Source organism: Ailuropoda melanoleuca, chromosome 4, assembly GCF_002007445.2.
Source record: "Ailuropoda melanoleuca isolate Jingjing chromosome 4, ASM200744v2, whole genome shotgun sequence".
Taxonomy (NCBI): Eukaryota; Metazoa; Chordata; class Mammalia; order Carnivora; family Ursidae; genus Ailuropoda; species Ailuropoda melanoleuca.
The window spans coordinates 107,102,336-107,111,951 of NC_048221.1; the positions used below are offsets into that span (position 1 = coordinate 107,102,336).

At 49.7% G+C, this 9,616-nt stretch overlaps 1 long non-coding RNA gene across 2 annotated transcripts in view; it reads left to right on the forward strand.

The window, feature by feature from the left end:
• LOC117801797 overlaps positions 1 to 3,907 on the forward strand; it is a 4,481-nt gene extending 574 nt beyond the window's left edge. The window contains exons 2-3 of one of the 2 annotated variants that reach the window (XR_004624510.1): positions 279 to 2,102; positions 3,265 to 3,907. This is a non-coding gene — a long non-coding RNA (uncharacterized LOC117801797). The remainder of the gene's footprint in view (positions 1 to 278; positions 2,103 to 3,264) is intronic. The other variant, XR_004624511.1, reaches the window with a different exon arrangement.
• Positions 3,908 to 9,616: the final 5,709 nt, after the last annotated feature.

Genomic DNA, 9,616 nt, shown 5'->3' on the forward strand with positions numbered 1-9,616 from the left:
GGGTGGGCAAGGGAGAGAAGGAGGAAGGAACCTGAAACAGAGAGCCAGGGATGAATTCGGACGCAGAGAACCTGAAGGGAAATGCAGATGAATCCAAAGGTGCTAATAGAAGGAGGAGACAGAGCTGTGTCTGGGCAAGATGCAGAGCTGAAAGCGGATGGTGGGAAGAGACACACCATGCCTTCCCCTCTGCCACCTTCTGGGCCCTCAATTGTTGGGGAACCTGTGGTCTGACCCCCTGTCCTCTTGCCCACCTCTGTCCCTGCTGCCTAATCCAGGTGAACATATGCAGGATGGAGGTCAGGCGGGGTCGTCTTGGTCCACTGTGTTTGCCAGCCCAGAGGGAAAGTCTCCAGACACTGCCTTTTGAGTTGCCTGTTACAGAGACAAGAGACGGGGAGCCTGCATACCAACTATTACGATGAAGCTGTGTAGCCTTAAGCAAGCCACTGCACCCCTCTGTGCCTTGGTTTCCTAAGCGAGAGACTGAGAATGATGATCCCTGTGTCCAGGCCTGGAAAGACTGAGAAAGGTACCCTATACAGAAAAGCACCTAGCGTACAGGGCAGACTGTTGATCAGGAAAAAGAGCCTCCCTTGAGTGTCTGTGGTCAGCGAACTTGGCCTGGGGGCCCAGGGCAGGAGCCTTCAGAATCAGCGCACTGCCTGGCCACCCCCGCAGCCTGTGATCCCCGGCCAGGCACTCCGATCCTTCAGCTGTCAACGCAAGCACACTCCAGTGCTTTCTGCTTTGCCTTTGGTCTCCCCCAGGAAGTTTGGAACACGACTGAGATCATCATTGTCAAGCTCTCTGAGCTTCTGGTGCAAGGCCAGCCTGATAAGGCCCACCCAGGTGCCACCCTCCACTTCATCCCCACCCCCAGCTCCACCTTCCTGATCTCTGGCTCCTGCGTGGCTGTGGTTGTGGGCTCAGAACAAGATTGAGTTTCTGCTTTCCTCCTCCTCCCTCCTCCTCCCTGGGGGCTGGGAAGGAGCCCACACTCTAAGGAAGAACTCTGTCCCTTACAGGTTGAAGAAAGAAAGTAGTGCCTGTGGGGGCCCAGGTTGTGTGGGGCCCAGAACCATCCCCAACACCTAGCACAGCCCTGGCTCATAGTAGACTCATAAAATGAATGAAATTGATTTAATGTCAGGACTAGGGATTCACTCATTCACGCTTTACGACTCTAAAGAAGCTGTTGTTATTCTATTTTATAGAAAGGGCAACTAAAACACAAAATCACCAAGCCAGGAAGTGGCAAGACTGGGATTTAAATCCAGAGCAATCCCGGGATAGAGCTCTTGTGTCTTCCCCTGCAGCCCAGGACTGGGCACCCTGACCGTGAGCATCACTCTGCAACAGTCTGGGTTGTTGTAGGGCCTCCCGGAGCCCACGGCAGGGAAGGGGCTGGGTGCCTGCGGTGCTGGCCCTGCCTCCTCCTTCCCCTCTGGACTTGGGTTGGCCCCTCTGTTTCCGGGCCCTGTGCCACTGGCATTGCCCTCGAGCTCTGGGCCCTAGGCTGTGCCACCCCCAGGCAGATCTTCAGCCCCCAGGCCTCTGCCCCACTGGGGGCTTTGAGGATGAGGTCACATGCCTTGGACCTGTCTCCCCTCAGGTCTCAGGACCCTTCACCTGCGCTGCTCCCCTGCCCTCTGACCCTTGAGCAAGGCGGGCATCCTGCAGGGATCCCACATCCGACCCCGACAAGGAGCGGAGCCCAGGGAGAGAGAACCAGGTTTTGCTCTCCTGCCATGTACCAGCTCTATGACCCCGGGCAATTATGTCCACTTCTCCAGGCCCCAGGTTCTTCAACTGGAAAATGCGGATAGAAAAAAATCCATGCCTAACTCCCAGGGCTGTCATGAGGATCAATTAAGGCAAAAGCTGGAAAGCACTTTACAAATTCTCCACTTCCTCTTATTCTCCGCCTTTTCCTGAGGGCCGATCCCCAGCTCTCCTTCCTCATGTCCCTGCTCGCCTGGCCTGATGTGCATGTGATCATCGATCCAGGGTCTGACCCCCGAGGACTGCAGGTGCCTCCCAGCCTTCCCTTCATGAAGAACAGCACGACACCATTTAAAAACCTAGAGAAGGCCTCACGGGTGAGTCACCTTAGAGGAGGCAGAATAAAAGTTAAAGAAGGAATTTTCCAATTCTAGCTTTCCCAGGTATTAACCCTGTTAACCTGGAACAAGCACTCTGCCGCTCTAAGCCTCAGCTTCCCCATCTATAAAATGGCACGGTAATAATAACACTAACCACCGTGTAAGGTAGATGACATATGCAGAGCAGTCGCCCTGTATTAAGCTCCCAATAAACAACTACTTTTGCTCTTTCCCCCTTATTTTTATCTCGACTCCCAAACAAGAAATAAGTTGCCAAACTTAGTAGCTTCTCGCCTGTTTCTCCATCATTCCAGTGCCAGTAACTTGTGGGCATCCTTCTCCTCTCCTCCTTCAGCGATGGCCACAGCCTCTCCTCCCAGCCTCTGAACTGCCCACTCAGCTCTGGTCTGGCCTCATGACCAAGGTGCAAAGCTACCTCGGGTTTCCAGGGTGCCAGACAACAAGAGGAGGAGGGGAACACAGAAGCCCTTTAAAGTCACGGGGTGGTGAGCAAGGTGGGAGAGGTGAGGTGACCTGTCCAAGGTCATAGGGATGCTACGATCAGTGTGACTTCTAGTCTCCTGGGCTCCTGGGGTTGGTCCTTTGGATCATCCGCCCCCAAAGCCCTGATGGGGCGTTGAACTCCTCACAGCCCGGGACTGACTTCCCACTGGCAGCAACTTCCACCTCAAAGCCCACAAGATAACCAGGAAGCCCGGCTCTGTCCCAGTCTGCCTTCTCAGCTCCTGTCACTCCCCCCAGCTCTGCTGTCTCCCACACAATTTGTGCATGGCTCAGTCATGTACGGGGCTTAACCCTGGCTGCCGAGGACCCAGGAGTTTCTGTCACGCTGTCTCTGCCTCGAGGAACCCTAGTATAGTGAGTACCATGCACTTAGTCAACCTCCCACCCCAGCCTTCCTACCCAAGCTGAAGCCCACCCTCCTCCACGAAGCTCTCCATGATTGGCGGGCTGATGGAGGGCTGCTTCCCAAATCCTCCCAAATGGCACTGTTCCTCTCTGGGAACTTGATATACATGAGGTGTTTTTATCTCCTTTTTTAAAATTGGACTTCTCTCTCTGTTGATATAATATATATGGCTAACATTTTAAAATCAGTTTTAAAAAATATACTATCGTGTCTCTTTCCTGAATATAGAAGTCCACACCGCTGTCTGATTGCATGTTAAGCCCCTGGAGCCAGAGACCCCAGTTCTCTGTGATTCTCAAGGAATCAGGCCCAGAAAGCCACCAGTGGGAGGCGGTGGCCAGGCCAGCCTCCTTGAGGAGAGGAAAGGCATCCACAAAGCTGACTCTGGAGTTTCACAGGTACCATCGTAAAGAGGAGATAAATCACCGCGGACGTCAGAGAAGGAAAAGACCCTTTCCAGATGTGGAGAACCCAGGGAGAAATCCTCTTCCTTTCTGCTCCCCTTCAACGCACCCACTTCGAGGGTCAGCTTAAATGCCATCTCTGAAACAGAGCTGCTCTGATCTGCATACGTGTGTGAACTCGTTCTCCTAAGGAAACACAGCACTCTGCATGGACCCGCTCTGTGACACCTCGTGGGTTCTGTGTGGGAGTTTCGGACCGTTCCATCTGTGCGCAGCTTTGCATCCTGTCTGCAATCGGGCTGTGTAAATTCTTCCCAAACGGAGGCCAGGGTCTGCCAACTTTTGTATTCCTCCCCCCACAACCTGCCACCCAGCCCCAGCTTCATACCTGGTACTTAGTAGGTTCTGAATTAATGCTTGTTGAAGGAAAGAAAGGAGGAGGGAACGAGAGTAAGGAAGAAAGAAGAGAGCAGGGAGAGGGAAGAGGGAAGGGGGGCGGGGGGGGTCCGGANGGGGAGGAGGGTGGAGGGGGGAAGGGAGGGGTCCGGAAATGCCCTCAGGTGGAAACACTACTCTGTAAATAACGCAGAGAGGCTCTTCATCATCTCTCCCGGGGTCTCCTCTCCGTCCCAAGTGCCACCCGAGGGGCCTGGGGAGCAGATTCAATTTTCTGTGGTCGCCCTGGGGACAGGGCCCCTGTCTCCTCAGCACCCTGAGTGGAAGCCAACACTTCATGGCTCGCACTAAGTATGTGTTTCTGATGAGAAGTAACAGCTGCAAACTCATTTGGATGATTAAGTTTGCTCAGATCAACAACCTTGAGCCGGATCCAGTAAGATACAAGAAATCCATCAGCACCGCCGCTCCTGGAGGAACAGGAGGTCGCTGAAGCAGAGCAGGAGGGCCAGCAGCCAGGGTCCTCTGGCTGAGATGCAAGCGCAGCTTCCGTGAGCCCGTAGCCTCCAGATGGCGGGCACGCGGTGATGGCTGGAACATCCGGGGCTTTGAGCCTGGAAGCCGGGGGCGGGGGAGTAAAAATGGAATCTGCTGAAGGGTGAACCCAACGGAAAGGTATTCCCACATTTCTCTTCCTTTTTCTGAGAAGTGGGGGACCTCAGGCTCCCATATCGGTTCTCCCTCGCAGAGTAGGAATTTGCTGCCGAATGCAGAGGTCAGCCCGTCCAGGAAAGGTCTTGGACTCTCAGCCAGAGTTGCCTCAAGCTGGCTACATGGCCTTGGACCATTGGTTCCTCCCACCCGATCCTCATTTCTGCAAATTTTTCCCTCTCACGGTGGCCTCGTGTTCCGTTTTCGGTCTTTATAGACTCTCTTCTTGAGCTAAGAAGCTTCAGTGGGATTTGAAAAGATTTCCTTCTTTTTTCAGAAAAATTGTAGGCTGTAGCTCTCATTATTTCAATTCAAGACTAATCCCTCCTCTCCCACTCCATATGCTCCTGGCCTTTCCTCAAAGGTTGCCAACCATGTGAGAGTCTATTCTGCTCTAAAACTCATTCTGCCCTCTGTGTCTGGACCCTATTCGTTGTCCCACGCTTTGAAGACATTTTCACCCATTCACTCATTCAGCAGATCTTTTACTGAGCACATACTATAAGCAAGTCTAGAGGAGAAACAAAGATGAGCGGCACGGCCCTGATTTGAAGAAGTTCCTCTGTGGGAGAAAGAATGTAAGCAAACAGGAAAATTATTGTGTGTACAGGGTCATGCGTTCCGTACAAAATAACACCCTAGAATGTCAGAATCCATCAAAACCTGAGAGGTCACCTAGCTGTTAAAATACCTTCATATATTGGCCTTACAAATCTGATCCCAGTAACATCTCGCGCCCAGCATCTGGAAAGCATACATTCCATGGTTGTAAGAAAGAGATCAGAGCGTCTTTACTGGATCATCTAGAAAAAATGCCTGCCCTTCCTGGTGCTTCCAGGTCTCTATCCCGAGTTTAACCTCTCCAGGTCTTAGCTCCTTCCTCTGCTGAATGAGAGGGCTGGACTACATGACTTCTGAGACCCTTCCAGCTCTAACGTTTTATGATCTATGATTAAGACTCAGATGACATTGCTCAACCTGCTGTCCAGAGGGTGACCCGCCAACTTTGATAAAAACAATCATCATTAACCTATGTTAATTGGTCAATAAAACCATCACAGTTTTATAGCACGAAACTTGGGACCTGCTGAGACCAATACTACTGTGCCATGTGGAAGCTCAGCCTTAGAAACAAAAAGAGCTGACTGGTGACCGCTAGAGTCATATTAGTCAAAGTGACATAGACTCAAAGTTATTTTGGCTAACATAAGAACAGCTAATGGAGAAACGGAGTGACATATAAAACACAGGCCAATCAGATGGAGGGGAGGGGGCTTTCTGGGACAGGGATCGGTACCAGAAGAGGAAATCAGAGGGCTTACTCTGTCAGAGGAGCATGTTCCTGTCTATCCCTGCATCCTTAAAAGACCACAGCCGTCACCACCAGGGGCCAGGCAGCCTGTGGTCAGTGAATAGGGTCTAAGTCTGCCTTCCAGCCTCATCTGACAACTGCCTCCCCCCCCCCTTCCTCAAGCAGCTTCATCTGCTCAGTATCTGCTTACTTCGTACAGCTGGGGACTAACTGTGTCTCCACTTGCCCCTTAGACTTGACAGAAATCCTCTGATCTCCTAGGCTCACCCACAAGATTTTCCTACTGTGTGCCACCATGTTCATAATAAAATGAGTGTTATTGTTACCACCTCCCATATGCTAGATGATTGTGTAGTAAACCCTCGCTACAACCCTGCAAGATCAGAATTTTCCTTGCCATTTTTTAGTTAAGGAAACTGAGGCTCAGAGAGTTGAAATTAACTTGCCAAGGTCATATACAGGTAATTGGTGGAGTCAGGATTCGAACCCAGATCTGCTGGTTTCAAAAACTCTTTCACCGTCATGGAGACCAGTTAGCAGTCCAACCAGGTCTACCCTGACCCCCTCCCTCAAAAAAGGATGAGATAGTTACATTGTATCTTATCAATGATTTTCCCTTGTCTGAAAGGAGAGACAAAATGGTAACAAGAGCAAAGTTGAAAGCTATGAGAAACATTTGAGAAATGAGCCAAAGGGCCTGGACAGAAACCACAGGGGGCAGACAAGAAGCTTGGAGGTCATGGAGGTCAGGGTCCAGAAGCAGTGCAAGTGAGGGCAGGCAGCTCAAGAAACCAAATGCAGGACACTGGAGCCTGTAGTAAGAGGTGGCTTTGAGCACAAGGTACATCCTGCCAGGGAGAGGGAAGTTCCTTGTAGATGATGCATGTGGCTGGACAGGAGGACATCTTGAAGATCAGCCATCCATCTTCCATCATCTTGTGTCATCTGTGCCAAGAAGTCTTCCAGCCTAGTACAGAAAGCCAAAGTCACTCCATTTATATATAACATTAGAGAGAGACCTTATATGGTAACCACCAGGTTAAAGAGAAAATGTATGCATGTAGATCTCTAATCCATACACCTACCATCTTGTTACATGAAGGTAGCAAAGCCTTATTGCAATGTTCAAAAGAGCCCTCAAATATTGCAGGTAGGCTCTGCTTTAAGAAAACCCATTATACAGGGGCGCCTGGGTGGCTCAGTCGATTAAGAGTCTGCCTTCAGCTTGGGTCATGATTCCGAGGTCCTGGGATCAAGGTCCCGGGATCGAACCCCGCGGTGGGCTCCCAGCTCGGAGGGAAGTCTGCTTCTCCCTCTGTCCCTCCCTCTCCCCACCTCCTGCTCATGCTCCTTCTCTCCCTCCCTCCCTCTCTCTCACTCATGCTCCCAAATAAATAAATAAAATCTTGAAAAAAGAAAAAGGAAAAGAAAACCTGTTATACAAATGTATAAACACATCAAGCTTAGTTCTGGAAGAAGGGATTCTTCAGGTTACCTGTAGGTCTGAGTTGCCCAACTTCAACTTAGAGTTGAGTTTTCTAGAACATGTCTGTTGTGTAGAGTTATGAAGACCTACAAATATACAACCTTGCAAAGCATTGCAGACGGTTACGCTGTGAGAATCTGCCCAAGCTGCTGTGGGTGTGCTTTCAACTTAATAGAGGACTTCCTGTTTTTGCTGTTGTGGTATCATTAACCAGAAAGATTCCAGAAACATAGGTTTGGAAGTGAAGCAAGGTCATCACTGGTGATGATGTACATATGTAATTAATGTTCATATGAGTGTAAGACATTGTAAGAGTGTTATATGTGTTTTCTAGATGCTTGATATTGTTAGTGGTTTAATGAGGGATAATAAGATGGTCTTCCCCAAGAACTCACATGAACAAACTACCTAGTATGTGAAAAACATTCATGGACCACAGGCTTTCCATGCTGTGAGGACTGGCTCTTTTGAGCTGTGTGATACAGTTCAAACCACTTACCTCTCTGAGCCTCAGTTTACTCATCTGTCAGTCCTGAACAGGGCCCACCTCCTAAGTCCCTCCCTCCCCCTACTCTTTCTCCACCCCACTCCTGCAGCCCTGACCTTCTGGGGAGCCTCATTCCCACCAGGCTCCCTCCCACCTCTGGGCCTCTGCACCTGCTACTCGTGCTACCCTGCTCACTTTTTCTTAATTGTCAGCCCACTTGGCTCCTGTCATCCTTTGGATCTTGGTTCAAGCATCATTTCCTTAAGAAGTCTCACTGCAGAAACCACTGGGTCAAATCCTTCCCTGATAGACCACGTTTCACCGCATTTATCCCTGATGCAGATTTGCATGCATTCGTGTGATAATTTCACTCGTGTTTATTTCCTCCACTGGACTATAAGCTCCTGAGAGGAGAGGCTGTCTGTTTATACTCATCACTGTACTCCAGGACCTAGAAATAGTGAGAGCTCAATTAATAGGGGTTGGGTCAAGGAATAAAATTAAATAATCAATTGATATAAAATGGATGAAGCCCAGCTATTACAATAATAGTGATTAAAAGAATGATAGCTTACTCCCTCCATCACTGTGACTTCCCCCAGCACATGACTCTTACCTTTAGGAATATATAATCTCAAATTATAAAATCGTAGCCTCACAAATATTTCGTTCCATCTGCCAGCTGCCCACCGCCCACCACTGGTCTACCCACACAAGGGCGTCCCTCTGCCCGGCTCCTTTCATTGTTTTATTTATGGAATCAGCTATTGTTCGGTCTTTAAAGAAATCTGTGTGCTTCCCTTCCTCCTTCTCACATCTGCTTTCCTCCCTTATCATACGTCCCTCTCTTACCTCCTTCACCCTGTAGTCATTTTATTTGTGAGCCAAAAATTGACCTTAATCATGACTGATAAATGCAAGAGCAGTGCTCAAGCGATTCGTCTGAATCAATGAGAAGGAGAGTGGAATTAGATGTCATAAAGAAACGGTGCCTCCAACCTCAAAAGTCCTTGAACATTCCCACATCCTCCTCCAGAGTCCCCACAAAAGTCTGCATCTCCAACTTCCTTTGATCGATTCTATTTCTTCAAGAAGGGCGCATTCAGGGAAAATGCAAACCAGGACATCCAACTGTTAGGCGCACTGTTTAATTACTAACACAGCAACAGTATGGTATGATGGTCCATCTCACCATAGCTGTGCAGGATCTTAGCTACACTGGGAGCAGCTGATGTGGGAATTCAAAGGATTTATAGATTATTTCTATGCAAAAGGTTCAGACTGCAGGGCTCCTTTGCAACTTTCATCCTCCCTTCTGAGAAGTCGGAACCAAACTGGTAATCATGGAAAAGGTTCATTGGAGGTAAGACTACTCACATTTTAAAAGGGTGCTGGTGATGTCAGGTCTTCAGCCTGGGGTCTACACGGAGCTCCCAAACATTCAACCTGGAGCGAGCTCCCAGCAGCGAAGCCCTGGGGCTCCATGACAAATGAGGTTTATGCAAAGCCTGCAACTGTAGTAATATGCCCCAGAACTTGTTTCCAACCCTATCCCTGGGTCACACATCTGCCTGTCTCTGGGACAGCTGGCTTTCTCTGTCTCACCACCTCTCCTTATCATCCAGCTCTCAAGGGAGCATACAGTCGCAGCTTCATAAAAATCACAGTGCAGTGCGACTATGGCAGCCATTTTCCACTGAGGACCTCCACGGTGTCAGCCACACCCTTGGCAAACAGTGCCATAACAAGGTAGAAATGACAATGAACTACTGGGACTTCATCGA